Consider the following 17,444-nt stretch of genomic DNA (forward strand, 5'->3'; position numbering starts at 1 on the left):
GCAGTGCAATACAATTTTTAAAAATCAATTAAAATGAGCAGCGCTCCCGGCTTTCCGCCTCAGGAGTTTGTTAGGAGGGGACCTCAACTTTCACCTGGAGAGCAACGACAGAAACACCATCGTCCTGCTGGACAACCTCTCCAACCTCGGACCAGCAACTGGTGAACACCCCCACCCACTACGCCGGCCACACGCTTGTCCCCGTCTTCTCATCCAGCAAGTATATCTCCTTCAGCCACGCCACCGGACTCCACTGGACCGACCACAGCTGCGTCCACTTCAGCTTCAGAAGAACTACGACCCACCCCGCCGAAGCTGGAGCAAGATCACCTCCGAGCAGCTCACCGCCTCCCTCAGCCAGAACACTCCGACCAGCACAACGGACCCCAACAAAGCAGCCAGCAACCTCAACAAGTGGCTGACCGCCTGCGCCGATGACCTCGCACCACCAAAGAACCCCTCAGCAGACCCGGCAGCAAGAAAACCCCTTGGTTCACCGACGAACTCAAGGAATCCAAGAAGAACTGCCACACCCTCGAGAAAGCCTGGAGTCTCGACCACACCACAGACAACAGGACCGCCCTTAATCACGCCATCCGCAAACACCATCAGCTGATCCGCGCCACCAAGAAGACGGCACTCAAAGAACAACTGGACAACAACACCCACGACAGCAAGGAACTCTTCAGCATCGTCAAAGAGTTCTCCAACCCCAGCGCCGGAAATGACATCACTCCCTTGCAAGACCTCTGCAACTCACTCGCCTCGTTCTTCCAACGCAAGATCGTAGACATACACAACAGCTTCGCACAGACCACGCACCCTACCACCGAACCAGAGCCCGCCACCACCACCCTCTGCAACTGGACCCCGATCAGCACCGAAGACACCACCCGCACGATGAACTCCATCCACTCCGGATCACCAACCGACCCGTGCCCACACCACGTTTTCAACAAAGCCGACTCCACCATCGCACCCCATCTCAGAGACACCATCAACTCCTCCTTCCACACCGCCACCTTCACGGAGAGCTGGAAGCACGCCGAGCTGACCGCCCTCCTGAAGAAACCTATGGCGGACCCCACCGACCTCAAGAACTACCGACCCATCTCACTCCTTCCTTTTCCGGCCAAAGTCATCGAGAAGACCGTCAACAAACAGCTTGCTGCCTTCCTCGAGACAAACGGATCCCTCGACGCCTCGCAGTCCGGGTTTCGGGCCAACCACAGCACCGAGACCGCCCTCATCGCCGCCACCGACGACATCAGAACCCTGATCGACAACGGGGAAACAGCGTCCCTCATCCTCCTGGACCTCTCTGCAGCATTCGACACCGTCTGCCACCGCACCCTAGTGAAGCGCCTCAGCAACGTCGAAATCCGAGAGAAAGCGCTAGAGTGGATCATCTCGTTCCTCACCGGAAGAACCCAGAGAGTCCGCCTCCCTCCGTTCAGATCCGAGGCCACCGAAGTCATCTGCGGCGTACCACAAGGATCTTCACTCAGCCCAACCCTCTTCAACGTCTACATGAGCCCCCTCGCTGCCATCGCACGCCAGCACAACCTCAACATCATCTCCTACGCCGACGACACCCAGCTCATCCTCTCCCTCACCAACGACCCCACCACCGCCAGAGCCAACCTACACGAAGGGATGAAATACGTCGCCGACTGGATGAGAAACAGCCACCTTAAACTGAACTCAGACTAGACGGAAGTCCTCATCCTGGGATCACCCTCCACCTGGGACAACTCCTAGTGGCCCCCGGCCCTGGGCACCGCTCCCAAACCAACGGACCACGCATGAAACCTGGGCTTCATCCTGGACTCCTCCCTGTCAATGACCAGACAAGTCAACGCCGTCTCATCCTCGTGCTTCAACACCCTGCGCATGCTCCGCAAGATCTTCAGATGGATCCCCACGGAAACCAGGAAGACCGTCACCCAGGCACTCGTCACCAGCCGACTAGACTACGGGAACACCCTCTACGCCTGAACCACCGCCAAACTCCAAAAAAGACTCCAACGCATCCAGAACGCCTTCGCACGACTCATCCTCGACATCCCCCGACACAGCCACATCACCGGACACCTGAGAGACCTGCACTGGCTCCCTGTCAGCAAGAGAATCACGTTCAGACTCCTCACACATGCACACAAGGCTCTCCACAACCTGGGTCCCAAGTACCTCAACGACCGCATGACCTTCTACACGCCCACCCGCCAGCTATGATCGACCAGCCACGCACTCGCCACCGTACCACGCATCCGCAAAGCCACTGCTGGAGGAAGATCCTTCTCCTACCTGGCAGCCAAGACTTGGAACGCCCTCCCCACCCACCTTCTGCGAACCCAAGACCATCTCTCATTCAGGAAGCAGCTCAAGACCTGGCTTTACAAGCAGTGACCTACCCCTCCCCTAGCGCCTTGAGACCCTCCCGGGTGAGTAGCGCGCTATACAAATGCCTTGATTGATTGATTGATTGATTGATTGAAATAATTTGAGCATCAAATGGTTAATTTCAGTACAAATAAACCTAGAAAGAATTGAGCATCACAATTGCTCGTTACTTGTTATAATAAATAGCATTATACACCTTAAAGAAATAGAGCCCTAACTAGGTCCAGGACAAGTAAACTAAACAACTGCACAATAAAAGGGATAGAGCACCTCAATAAATTTATTGAGCACAAAAATGGCTCCCCACAAAAAGATTAGGATGTCCAGCTCTGAGCCATCCTGAGCCATCCTGAGCTTGCTTTAATGGAAGAATTATGAACAGACCTGCATAAAATGGCTTGCATAAAGTATCGCATAACAGGTAATAAATTACAAGTAACTGTAAATCATCAGACCAATAGCACAGTTCGTAAATTAATTAATTTAAATGCAAGATGCAATTAGCAATATTTTAAACATAACAAATTAAAATAATAAATGTAGTCACCGTTGTTTGATTTTCGGAGGCAGCTTTCTGAAAACGCTGGTAAACTCTTCCATATAGAGACTGTCACCAACTGCAAGAAGATTGTAAACCCGACCGAGTCTACACTGAAGAAGATATGGTGAGCGACATCTCACCCGAACCCAAAGCTGTCTCCACGAAATCATCACCCAACCTCTGCAAAAATCCACAAACCGATCCAGGCAGAAAAGAAAATATCCACCAGATCCTTCTCTGAAACTGCCAAAGGAAAACGCACACAATGAACCTTGTTGGCATAATGACTACTTGCACCAACCTGCAGACTGAGCCAAGACCAACCACAAAACGCTGGTAAACTTTTCCATATAGAGATTCATCAACTGCAAGAAGATTGTAAACCCGACCCTGGCTCATGGCACGCCAATGGCCATGATAAATTGCACATACGTCACCTTTTACCCAAAGTTTTGCGAAGGATGATACCATCGGGGAGGCAGGAATTTCCTTTAAAGTACACCAAGTAATCTCAGCAGGGTTCACAGACTCTCCGACTCATCTCGGATGCACAGCCAAAATTGATAACTGTTCACAGCAGACCAACGCTAGATTATTTCACAACTCTCATGGCAGCAAAGTTTGTTTTTGAATATACTATCTACTCCTTTTCAGTCACATGAAAGTTGGTAGCAGGCAGCATAAAGTATCCATGTACAAGTTGCAAGTTATTAAAATCGAATCACTTCCTTTTGTAAGATGACTGTAAGGTAGGGAGTCTCCACATGTAACTGAATATTATGTTATGTAAAAGCAGATTTCAAACAGCAGGTGACAACTCGAACATCTGTATAGACGTACTTTAACATGTCCAAACCCAACTTACTTCTGCCTGTCTGTTGTTTAGACACCGGTGGGGCAATCAAGAGGTTGGGCATGAGGTTCAGTTAGATTCTTCTGTTGCAGGATCTTTTTGATCACGCGTGGTTTCTTTCCTTAAATCGTCACCAGTGTAACATCAAATAATTGAAAGATGACTTCTTATTTGCTGTGTCAGGATGTATGTATGTTTATTCTTGGTAATGAAATAATCAAGTACAGTATTTAGATAAGGTAGTAATCCAGGTTCCAGTAAAGGTTAAGGTAAATGCCCCACCGGGAGCAGCTGCCCTGCTGCTCAGCCTCCAAGGTCACTTGACAGTATACTTAAAGATACACAGATAGAACTAAGGATGACATCATAGCGACAGGCTGAGCAGCAGAGTACAAGAGAATAAGAAAGGACAAGAAAGAGAGAAGAGCAGGGAGTTTTGAAAGCAATGAATCATCAAACTTGCTTTCAAACTTCTGCAAATATTTGCATATTATAAGAGAGCATTCTGATAGCATTATACATTGCCTCATACTGCTATACTTTGATAATGTGTGTACACATGTTAATATTGAAACCGCTCTCAGTAGTGCACTCTGACCATACATTTCCTTAGAATACTCGCCCTAATAAAAGGCATTGCATTAATGAACCATAAATACAAGTTCAAACGGCATTAACATTCAAACACAAAATTACCCTTTCTGCAGACAATGCCCTTACCCAAATCATAAAGTGGTCCCAAGTATAAAATTCACATGAAAACATGTTGCCCTTGACCCCAAACAATATGTCCTGGGTGTCAGGTTATAGGAATTCCTCACCCCTGGTAAAGACGCCCTTACTGTTACACTACACTAGCCAATACATGACAATAAATCCTCAGTACTTTGCAGGAAGGCCAGCAGTACAGAGGAAGTAAACAAGGCACACCTACAGCCATTAGTGAAAGTTGATTTAAGAGCCGGTGAGCTAAAGGAAGAAAAAATTACATTCATTTCAAGCACAGGCAACCCCAGACAGGAATTACGCTGTGCTGTGGGAAGTGGCTGCTCTGGGAAGAATGGTCTAGCAGAATGCAGGGGGGGGTTGCAGATTTGAGCCCCCAAAGGCAAGAAATGCACAGCTGAAATGCAGGCAGCCTATTGTAAAGCCCCACCCTAGCTTCCCATAGACAGGCAGCAGGAAAGGAAAACCAATATATCTTTTCAGTGTACTGATTCACACAATCCATTTACTTCGGAGTGTTCAAAGTAAAGATGTTCCTTTTTTCTCCTTGTTCGGTACCATGTGTGCAGACAATTTTTTTTTACAACCATTTGTTTTTCTAGTCCTAAATCATCAAATGTGACAAGATAAGTTTTACAGAGGAGTTCGTTAAAACACGAGCACTCCTAAAGATGAGTACAAAACTAAGAACAAGCCTCTGCTCCTACTGTTAGGCTCAAGCGGCACAGGAAAGATAACAGAGAATCTTTTGGAGCCTCCAAAAAAATAAAAAACAAGCAGCAAAGTAGCAGGGATTTGGGAGACGGGTGAAATCATCTCATCTTGAAGTCCGAGAAAGAAAATTTAAGCGATTTGAAAAGGAGGATCAAACAGGAAAGATAAGCCACTTGGAAGCAATGATATTTCAAGGACACTGAAAGAAACAAATGAAAAGCAATGGGTGGGCTGTAAGCCAGCAAAGCATATACAAATTGTCTCAAAGACAGTGCAAGCGCTGTTGAGGCTTTGCCTAAAAGAGCGTTTCCCTAGTCAGTCTGCCAGTACAGCAGTACATTTTGATGGTATTGGACAACACCATACTTCGAGGGCAACTCTTTGTGCCTTGTCCGAGCACGTTCCACAACTAGGGACTCTGCTCATTCCAGCACATCATCAAATACTGGCTCACGCCTCATTCTCCAGTCTAGTCAGCCTCAAACTTGTTTTTCAATTCTTTACTTTTTAACCCCTTCCATGCTCATGACGAGCTCAGCTCGTCATGCAGTACACTGGTCGTGTGCTCATGACGAGCTGAGCTCGTCATGAACAATGGGATTTGAAAAATTTCAGCATCCATGTAGAATTACCTCAGCATTGATGTGGTTAAGTTTAAGTTTGTTTGGACCGAAGGTCCTCAAACATTTTCACAAATACATTAAAAAATACATCTTGAATCTCACATCATTCTAAAAACACCATAAAGATCACATTATACAGATCTTCCCTTTCAGCTTAGCCCATAACCGTATGCATCAGATTGTATTACATTTAATTTCTAAAACCATTTAACACCATCGCTGCTAATGGTTTTCCCCTCCTGTGCTGATGCATGTGTAATCCCATTGTTCATGACTAGCTCAGCTCGTCATCAGCACAGCTCAACCGTGCCTCATGACGAGCTGAGCTCTTCCTGAGCATCGAAGGGGTTAAAAATACTTTAACCCTTTGCATACATTTCCCAATGGCAGCGGCTATGTCTTAATGGCTCAATTCTGTTACAAGGATTACTGCCTGGCCCCTATCTTTAATATCATACTTCTTAAAAATTGCCCGTAAAAACTGTATTCAAATATCTAGAAGCTTCTGACAGTCTATTAATATATGTAAAATGCCACATGAAGTGCCCAAAGTGCAGGTGCATTTTCCCTTATTATCGATCATAGATCATTTCACCCCATTGTTTGCATAGCAGGGGTTCATCCCAATTCTTAACCTTAATAATTCTCTTCGTAAATGCCTGTCGCGTAACCTATCGACATAAGGAAGCATTGTTTGTTTTTCCACGCGGTAGCCTTAAAATATACTGATATTTTATAGTCTTGATCCTGTGCCTGTAAGATTTCTTTCCCTTGCACTCTAAGTTCCCTTTTGTCCATTTTAATCAGTTAAGTTTTGGGGCACAATGTAACCTTCATCAGACAACATGCCTTTGTAATAGTAGCTCTAATTTCTTTTGCCCAAAAAAAATTGCGCTTCTCAATGTAGTTTTTTCACCATTGTGATATTTTAAAATCCTCTCCTGTTCCTAAACGGTGCCAAAACGAAGTAGGGACGTACAAGCTAAAATGTCCCATGAGGTAATTCCCAATTCAAGTCTCACTGCCTGAACCATTGCAGGCTTAGGCAATGAGAATACATTTCTCATTTGCCCGCCTCAGCATCCCAACCATATTTGCCACTCAGGTAAAGTAATTATGCACCATACCAAAACTGAGGGGGTACCACATAGCTGAGTAAGCTTTTAAATCAGATCTATCGGACATCGCGCAATAAGCTGTATTACATTTTTTCCGATGCTGATGATCTCTGCTTTAGTGCATCTAGGTGGGTATGCCATTTTAATCTTCTTTCAAACCACATTCCCAGGTGTCTATATTCTGCAACCTTTTCCAGCTTCTCAGCACCCAGAAACCAAGTGAACCCAATTTTCTTTCGGCCAAAACCTAGGATCTTTGTCTTGCTCATGTTGACAACAAGTTTTTTTCAAGCGACAGAGGTCATTGAACCTACTTAACTTCCGTTGCAGTCCAATTTCAGTTAGATCCATAATTACTAGGTCGTCCACATACAATAGACATGGATATGCTTTCCATCTTGTTTGGGGCTTGCCCCTTTTACACTACCTAAAATTGACGGCAAACCTGCTAAGAACAGGGTGAACAGCATAGGGGCCAATACGCACCCCTGCCGCAGCCCATTTCCAATCTCAATGTTTCCAAATAGGCTTCCCTCTGTATCTAAAATTACCTGGGCCCAGTTGTTTGTATGGAGAGTTTGTATCAGTCCTAGCAAATCCTTAAGGAAGGATACCATATCCGGTTAAAGTCTCCCACAGCAGCTCCCGGTCCACTGAGTCCACAACTGCGCTGAAGTCCACGAAGCAGCAGAACATACTACCCCTCTGCTCAATCGACTTCGGCGCAATGGACCAGAGAGCAAAGCAGTGGTCGACCCGCTTTAAAACACCCCACCCCCCTCCTGTTCAGGGGGTACAATCTGATTTTCTTCAGCCCAATCCCTGAGCAATTCCAATATTACTTTCGCAAAGACTTTTTCCCCTATATCCAGGAGATTTATTAACCTGTAGTTCTTTGGCGCTTTTAAATCACCCTTCTAACTGATTGGTCTTATAATGGCTCCTCTCCAGTTTTCTGGTACAATCCCTGACTCTAGGATCCCCATAAACATCTTTGCGAAAAACTCTGCCCACCACTTAGGTCTTGTTTTTATTAGGTCTAGCTGGTGATGCAGCGCGAAAGTGCTGTCGCCAGCGAGATCTATTGTTGTCGTCTTGCCTGCCAAGTGGTACAGACTGGGGCACGCGCCGATTGGTATCTGTGGACGCGCTTCTAAAGAGACGCACTTGCGCAGATACGCTCCCATGGCGGCATGCCGAGATAATTACTTTCTGTTTTGTGAGTGTGCGTCTCACTGGCGCCATGTGGTAGAAGCTTCATTTGACATTCATTTTTGGGTTTGTGCTTATTCTGCTGCTGCTCGTACACTATATGTGGGCGGGAAGGTGACCTTCAAATATTTAACTCACGCCATTGCTCTCTTACCTGGCCTACCCGACAGAGGTACCAATTAAGTAAAGATCAAAAGTTAAAGCCACTGACTTGTGAGACATTGTCGTGCACTATATACATTGTACCGCCAGTCTATTCTCAGTGGCACGTCTAGGTCACCAAAGCAACCTCTTGATGTGCAAAAAAAAATAAAGAACCTATGCGGCTGCTTCCGCCATTACACCATTCACCCGTTATTACCGCCGTGTTTACTAGATTAGTTTCGGCCAAAAAAATAAAGCCCACCCGGTAACATTTGTAGACCGTATATCATAACTATTTTGCTCCTGTGTGTCTTTTGCCCGCAAACAGCCTCCAGCCTCCGATACCACCGTGCCTTAGTGTCTTTTGCTTACAAACATCTAATCACACCCCCCCACCTCCCTCCGACACACACACACACACACCCCCACCCCCACCGGGCTCTTTTGTCTCTGCGCTGGTGTTGTCTCCTCCGCGGGGCTCTCCCTCAGGCATGGGAGCCCCGCGTCATCACTGCTCCTCTTGGCCACGCACTCTTCGGGCGCGGCCTTCCCGCCGAAGTCTCACCCCACGACAGCCTTGTTGATCGTAGCTTCTTATTGAATTCAGTCTGAGCGGCACATAGTTCAGAACAGTGCTCATTGGTGCACGTGAGCAGTGGAAGTGTTCTCATCATGGCGTTGTCTGTAAGTGCTGGTACAGGCTTACATGATAACACGCTTCTGAAGTTTTTCTCCGTCTGGCCTATGCAGTTCACTATCTGCCTAACATATTATCTAGCTCTGCCGGCAACAACTTATCGCTGCTCAAGCGATGTGGCATAGCTGACGTTGAGCAATGTCTGCTGATTTTCGGGTCACGCAACGGCCATCTTGAGTTGAGGATGCCATCAAATGGGGAACGCTTTTTTATAGACTCCGTTGTGTGATTGCTTGGGGAGATCCGACATCGTTCACGCGCATATCCTACGTAGTCTCAGGGTCCAATGGGAGTGCATCTCGCTCTGGACTCGATAAAGTGTTTTGTGTTTGAGGCATCCAATAGCTGCTGTCGGCGGTTTGGACCGCTCCACAGTGGACGTGCAAAGTGTGGAAGCATTAGCCACAGCAGCTGTGAACATGGAGGAGGTAAGGGTTCTTACAAACCATCACATCGTTTTCTCTTAGGCCAGTGAGTCCCAACAGCCCCCCCTTCCCACACAGCAACCCATGCACCCTCCACACCACCTTTACACCCAACCCAGATATCTTGTAGAGATCTACCTAAACAGCCCACAACAGTGTTTTGAAACCATTTAGCACCCAACACAGCTACCCCCAAAAACACCACCTGCTAATCAATGGAGACCAGCCAGTGCATTAATTTATCACCAATCTACTTTACAGAGACCAACTCGAATATACTCTACATCGCTAGTAAAAGAGAAACCCACGCCTTTCTCGCATATTGTCACTGTCTGCCCAGATTCCTCTACAGATCACCCAAAATAATATACAGAAGGCCCTTCTGATCTCTACTAGCGTCCAATGCAGCCTTCATTAACCACTTTCACGCATTTACTAGGAACTCGGTGGATATTACAACAAGCATTTGTAATGCAATAGGTCTCGCATTTGCGAGAGTTTAAGCTATTGGCATTGTAAATGACAATGCCTTTCATTTATGTTTTAAAAAGCAACACGTAAATAAAAGGCATTGCCATTTACAATGCGAATATCTCAAACTCTCACAACTGCGAGACCTATTGCATTGTAAATGCTTGTTATCACTGCTGGCAGATTATCTGGGCCTGCAGCACGAGTAAGGTTCAAACTTGTTATAATTTTCATAATGTGGCTGGAGGTAAAGTATTCTTTTATATCATCCCTCACTCGTAACCATACTATTGTGCTTGGCTTCTCTTGTATTGGCCATTTCCCATATATTTCTCCCAAGTAGCCCACCCAATCGACTTCAGAGACCGTACAATTTAGGGATTCTATTTTCCTACCAGCGCTATCTTGGGCCAACTTCCAAAACCCTTTCACATCTTTGGATTCAATTACAGCCAACATGTTTGCCCAGCAAATATCTTTCTAGGTTCTTTTTTGTTCCTAGTTAATGATTTATATTTTATCCTTAGCTTCTGGAGGGTCAATGATACTTCCACATTATATCTTGCCCTCAGTCTTCTCTCGCTTTGCCTGACAAGTGCCTTGGCTACACAACATTCCTCGTCGAACCAGGGACACTCATTTTTAGGTCAAAGCCTAGCGTAAGACTGGGCAGTCTCTCTGGCGAGATTTAGTGATATTGGGTAGCTTTGACTAGCAAGCTTTAAGCCCCTCTTTCCCATTGGCCAGCGTCACCGTTTATGCTAAAAGGTGGCTTGCCATTGGTAAAGAGCTTGTGGTGACGTACGTTTTTATTCTCTTTCTTCCGTCCCACTTGTCTGGCTCCCCTGACTTCCTGCTGGCGTAAAAAGGTTGTTATTTTCTTTATGGGTCAAAACAGATGGCAAAACACACAAGATGATGGACGGAATGATGCACAATGGCAAAACATTCACGCCCAGTCACAGATCTGGGTTTAATCCATCGGTATTTTGCTCACCAAGCCACCCCAGTTCAGACTTGGCCATATGCAAATCAGTTTTGCCCCTGTGCCTCATAGGAACAGTTCAGATCAGAACTGCCAAGCCATGTCTTCCCTGGACCGGAATCAAGCATCCTAGGACTGGTTTCTGGCTATCAGCTGTCTTCAGCCAGGATAGCTTGACTCCAGTGGCTTAATGAGCACGGGACCCACGTCTGGGCATATCCTTCCCACATAGGGTGAACAGCAAAACACACAAGATGATGGACGGAATGATGTACAATGGCAAAACATTCACCCCCAGTCACAGATCTGGGTTTAATTCATCGTTATTTTGCTCACCAAGCTACCCCAGTTCAGACTTGGCCATATGCAAATCAGTCTTAACCCTGTGCCTCATGGGCATGTGTGTTTTGATCAAAACAGATGGCCCCATAAAGAAGATAATAAACCTTTTTTAGGCCAGCATGAAGTCCGGCCGAGCCCGTCCAAGTGGGACGGCAGAAATAGAGAAAACTCAGCGTCGTGGCGAGCGCTTGTTACGCTGGATATGCTCTCCAGGCTGAGATAGTCAAACAAAGTGCTTCACTGTTTTCAAACTCTCTGCGGTCTTTTCTTCTCAAGGAAAAAATACAACTATTCGGTTCCAACACTCTGCAGCTCCCGCGCTTTGCATTCACAGGGGCGGCGGAGAGCAGGCGCCTTTGTCTGCTCCAGGAATGAGCCGCACAAGCTGCGAATCCAGCGACAGCCAACAATGTGACTGGTAAATAATGCAATCAGCTAAGGGTGTCATTGTACAGGAGAAGCACTTAGTGAAGGGAGGGGCAGTCAGAGCAGCAGAGAGGCAGAAATGTGTTAGGAAGCGAGGAGGGACGGAGCGCCCGACTGAGGTACCACTAAGAGCTATGTGTGTCTCGGTAGTGGAACAGAGTTTTAGAGGTTTGAGGTGTATTGGCAGAGCACTGTGCGCGCCCCTATGATAAAAGAGCAGGGCAAGGGACTGAACATGATTGCAGAGTTGTGAAGGTCTTGTTTCTTAAATAGCAGGGGTGTTTCAGTACATTACTGAGGAAAAAAGGTAAAAGTGCCTATTGTTTATTTCTACAGGTCAGGACTGGGGTGCACCATCGGTCCTCTGAGTGTGTGCTAGTAATCTAATCGCGAGAGATCGCTGCGAAATAGGGTTGAGGTCCTCTGGCCAAACCGGCAAGCGAGGCTGCAGTGTACAATTACAGCGCTTGTATCTGGAGGTCGTGGCTCTATGGCTCGGGTTGTGAGAGCTCCTCTGCCCTCCAGTTATGGCCTTCTTTAACTTTCCGCTGCAAGCCGGGGAGGGGGTATATTTTATGATTGCATTAGGGCCCATGCCATGCACCCTTGCTGCGCCACTGTCCTATTGATGTGCATTGGCAGAGCTGTGCGTGCATCCCGGTGCTGTTATAAGGAGATGGTAAGAGACAGGTTTGAGGTGCAGGGTTACAGAGCTCCGAGTGAGGCAACCTGGGAGAGCTATTGCATGTGGGACCTCTGGCATGCAAATGAGGACTGAGATGCACTGTCACCATCATTTGCATATTCAAGCAAAGAAAGAGCAGGGTGCGTCGTGGACCTTGAATGAGATACATTAGCAGGGCTGTTCCATGACCCAGTAATGGATGAACAGGTGCCCTGCATACTAAGATTGAGATGCACTGGCGGAGCTGTATGCGTGCTCAGCAATGAAAGAACGCAGTACGCCCCAGATGCTGGAAGAGGTGAACTGATTTAGTCGTTCGGCCGATCTAGCAATAAAAGAATGGGGTGCGCCCCAGACGTGGGATGATGTGCACTGACGCAGCTGTTTGGGTGATCTAGCGATGAAAGAGGTGTCGGCACTTGCGGATAATGATTGAGATGCACTGGCAGAGCTGCTTGCACAGTTCACTAATGAGAGAGCAATAACCTTGATAGAGCTGCGCTGGCAGAGCTGCGCGCATGTTGTGTTATTGAAGTAAATGAATGGGCTACAGTCAGGGATTGAGGTGCACCGGCAGAGTTTGTGTGCTCTGAATGAACCTGCAGATTCCACTCTGACGTATCGGCGTGCGCGCGCCAAGACCAAGGACTAAAAGGCGTTTAGTTCCAGACAGTCCTCTTGATAAACAGACCGCACATCAAGAGAACGTGTTTCATATATATCTATATCTATACTACTATTATAAAGAGAGAACACGCACCTTTGAGCCAGGTAAACTCTGGAACCACAGCGCCAATCCACACACCCGATACATTGTAGAAATTGTCAGGGTGTGCAGATGGACATAGGCTATAAAAAAAAACTGTACATTTAAAAATATAACTTTAAAAAAAAAGTATTGCCCTGGAAGTAGCGCCGGCCGCGATGCTGCTCTGGCCGTGACGTAGCGCTGGCCGCGACGTGCGTGATGACGAGGAGGAGAGACATGGAGCTGCAGTGAAGTGAGCGCGGGCGCGTCATGGCGAAGAGGAGCGGCGGTGAAGTGAAGATCGCAGTAAGGAGCGGCAGCTCAGGTAAAGTAAATGCTCATTGAAATTGAGGCGGGAGGGGGCGGGAGGCAGGAGCGGGTGTGCACAGAGGGACAGGCGGGAGGGAGTGGGGGCGGGAAGGAGTCGGGACGGGAGGAGGGCGGGAGCGGGTGTACTGCCCCCAGCCCCTTTCTGCCCCAGGCAACGCTGGGGCGGGCTGCTAGTATATATATATTTTGCTCCGACACAGTTATTATCAGCCTTTGAAGCACAAATGTGAAAACTCAGTGAGCAAATTGAGATAATGGTAAAAATCAAGATTGGGGCTGCACGTCTTCCAAAACATATGTTTCCAAGGAAAACAACTTAAAAAGAATTAGTGAGGACTGTGCCAGGGGCGTAACAATAACCCTCGCAGGGAAAGGGGGGTGTCGAGCTCCAGGGGCCCCCTGGCACTGAGTACCGGTGGCAGGCATCAGGCCTAATAGGCTAAGAGCTCCTAACTGGATGTGGAGCGCGGGCCCTCCCTCTATGTACTTTGGCGGGGGGGGGGTCACACAGTTTTTGTTACGCCGCTGGACCATGCCACGTGAATCGTACCTCTTCTGTCTATAGCTTTGGCCTATTTGACCTGTGCAATGACTGTATGGTCTGAGTCCTGGGCATCTATGGTCTGTATCGCCTGAGTAATGACGTGTGATACCTGTGTGGAAGTGGTTGGTATCTGTCCTTAGCCTGTATAGTCTGTAGCACCTGGTGATGACGTGTGATACTTGTAAGGTTTCAGACCTGAGTCTGCGTGGTCTGGTAGCGCCTGAGCCATGGCATTTCTGTTTACAGTCTTAGCAAGTGGTATCTTTGTAGTCTGTGGGAGTTATACTCCTGTCTTTGGCTCTACCTGTTACAAGTAAGTATTCTGAGCCTGTATAGGCTCTATGAAGATTAGGGATAGCTCTGCTGTCTGTGTGCTTTAGCTGTAAAATGAGCATAGCCTAAGTGGCAGCCCTGCTATTTATGCGTTTAGCCTGTAAGACCAAAAGCTGTGTGACATGAGGGATAGCGTTCCCCTTCTCTACCCCCCCCCACCCCGCGCCGTTAATATGTGAATAAGCTAAGCGGTAGCTCTGCTGTCTAACCCCCAAGACTTAAAGATATGTATAACTTGAGGAGATAGGTCTGATGTTTATGGTCAAAGCTTACAAGATCCTAGGCTGTAAGATCTGAGCCTATAATCAGTTAGAATTCCAGTCTTATAAACAAACATGCACTGTTTTGCCCTTTCTGCCTAACTGTCAAGTGTATTAATAACTGCAGCTCTAAGTGGCTTCCAAATATAAATAAAAACACATGTTTTTAGGGAATGCTACCCTGCCCACATCCCTCCTCACCTCCAGTCTTCTCTTTTCATTTATTTTTGGTTCAGCTTTATAACTGCTACTTTTGCGGTTCATTTAACATATCGTATTGATGTCAATATAGAAGGCGGCATGCCAAATACTTTTGCTGACACTAGTAGTATATAGGGATACCTTCACATCAACTATGGCCGGAAAAGTGACCGGTCTGGCAGCAAACTCCTGGCCTTAAATTTGACAGGTCTGGTCTTAAATTTGACAGGTCTGGCAGCAAAAACTCCTGGTCTTAAATTTGACAGGTAGCAATCAATGTCTGGCCGCAAACTACGGGCCTCAATCACACAGGCCGGATAGATCTGGCAGCAACTACTATGGTCGCAAAAGTGACACCTGTCGCTGTGTGCTGCCACGGGTTCCCAAAGTGACATGCACCACTTGTGCTGCCAAGGGTGTTTAAAAGCAGCTGTCCCGGAAGGGGGCGTATGAGTCATAGGTGGGTGGGTTGTTTTTTTTGGAGACAGAGGCGTGGTGGAACCGCCCTGAGGCCATGTGTCCCTGTTGTGGTGTAGAGGTAAACGCCTCTTTTAGGGGTTGTGGTTTCTTAGAATACATATAAGCCTGTGTCAGGATCCTGTTCTAGCAAGCAGCCGCTGGACTACGTGAAGGGTCACCATGGCATAAAGGAAGAGCTACACTCTATTTGCGAGAAAACATTGGTTTGGTGGCTCACAGCCCCACATCAGTAGCTATTACAGAACCGTAAGCCCCTTGGTAATGGACGAGAATGCTCAACCTGAAGAGCCTAAGGATATGGGCTGCGACATTATTGCTTTTGGCGGGAGCCTTTGTAAGCGCATGGACGCCCACAGTCTCAAGGATTGGTCGCGCCAGGTGTCCCCGATTAAACGCAACCGCAGCTCTAGCGAGTGTTTGAGTGACGACGGGTCGTATGTTCAAAGCATGCTCTTGGAGGTGGAGGATGATGAAGAAACCATAGTTCAGCCTAATACACCCGTCTATGAAGACTTGGGTTTTTACGAGGGTGTTGTTCCTGAGAAGGTCCCGGTTCAAAAGCCTGATACAAGCATCAAAGCTGCGGGGGCCTCGGCTGCTATTAGCGATTCTCAAGATGTCAGAACCGCGGCAGATGGGGCATCGCAGGATATTAACAACTCTCAAGATGGCAGAGCAGCCACCGAGGGCTGTGAAAATGTGAAGGTTAGTCAAAAGTTTATGAGCAGCCATTTACATAAGGATGTATTTTATTTCTTCAACTAGCTAACGTTAATATATATATTTTTTTGTGCCCCCCTCTAGAGAGCAACCCCTGCTGGATGCACTTACTTCATAATGCACAAAGAAAATCAAACTATTCCACCTCCTAATACGCACATATATGAAACCATGGATGTTCAGATGGCTATGAGTCCTACGAAGGTAGTTGTGCAGCAGCCTGATACAAGCGTTGAAGATGATGGGTCCCCGATGGATATTGCCGACTCTCAAGATTTCAGAGCAGCTGCCGAGGGTGGTGAAAGCGTGTGGGTAAGTAAAAAAAAAAAAAAATGTTAGGAGTAGACCCTTTTCATGAAAGTTTGGTTTGTTTCTACCGCTAACGGGGTGTCAATATTTATCTTTTGAACCTAGGATGAAACACCGAAAAGAACGGATGCCCAGGGGCAGACTACAATAGGTCGCAGCTTGAATCTGTCTTGTATATGCTGTGCAAACCTGACTGGGAGTTCCACAGAGCCGAGTTCACCTGTTCCTATGGAATGTGGAGATGGTTCTAAGAACGACGACTTTGAAAAAGCAACACCGTGGTTCACCAGAGACGTCATATTGGGTGTTAAAGGTTTCACAGCTGTGGTTGTATGAACATGTGTCAAACGGGACTGTTACAACCAGTGTATCGGCCATCGTATTATGGACCCTCAACAGGGAGCGCACAAGTGTCTAGCCGAATCCTACAGAGACCGAATGATTCAGCACATATGTAGTTTACTTTTCCGTACAAGTTGTATAAGCTGCTATGGGTGGTGCACGGCCTGAACGCTGAAAATAATTTTGTCCACCCTAACATGTTGAAGATCTTGGTGGCGACACTCAAGGAGATACGCTATGCCAATGTACCCTGTGCAAAACTCAGAAGCATGCCAAGCGCCTGTGCGTGCTGTGACAGAAAAATGATAGAAAGACTCATAGGAAGGCGCATGTGTAATGTGTATCTAAAAAAACAGAAAAGTAGTGGCCATGGCACCACAAAGGTTATTTTATAATAGATAAGTCCTGATGTATTGCTACGGGCTAGCGTGTATTTAAAGTAAAGTAGTAGAATGTTACACCCTAAAAGTCGTATATGTGTTAAACCGGACTTACTATCCATACTGTGAAAAGATATGAAACCCCTTTGTCTGTGATATGGTAATATTAATTATTTTTAATAAAATGTTCTTACACAAAAAAGCGTCTATCATTTCCTGTACTGTAACGACTGATAATATGTTGGGGGTTTGTTAAGAAAACTTTATTATGATACAAGAGGGGTTGGCAGCTTGGGAAGCAGCGCCGCTCTATTTAGAAGGGCTGTGGATGAAAAGGAGTCGGTAAGCAGAGAAGCTGTGAAGACATGGTTATCAGGAGAGGAGGCGTATTCACTACATAAACCTGCCAGAAGACGCTTTAAGAGGCTGCCT

Source organism: Lissotriton vulgaris, chromosome 2_1 (genome assembly GCF_964263255.1).
Source record: "Lissotriton vulgaris chromosome 2_1, aLisVul1.2, whole genome shotgun sequence".
Lineage (NCBI taxonomy): Eukaryota > Metazoa > Chordata > Amphibia > Caudata > Salamandridae > Lissotriton > Lissotriton vulgaris.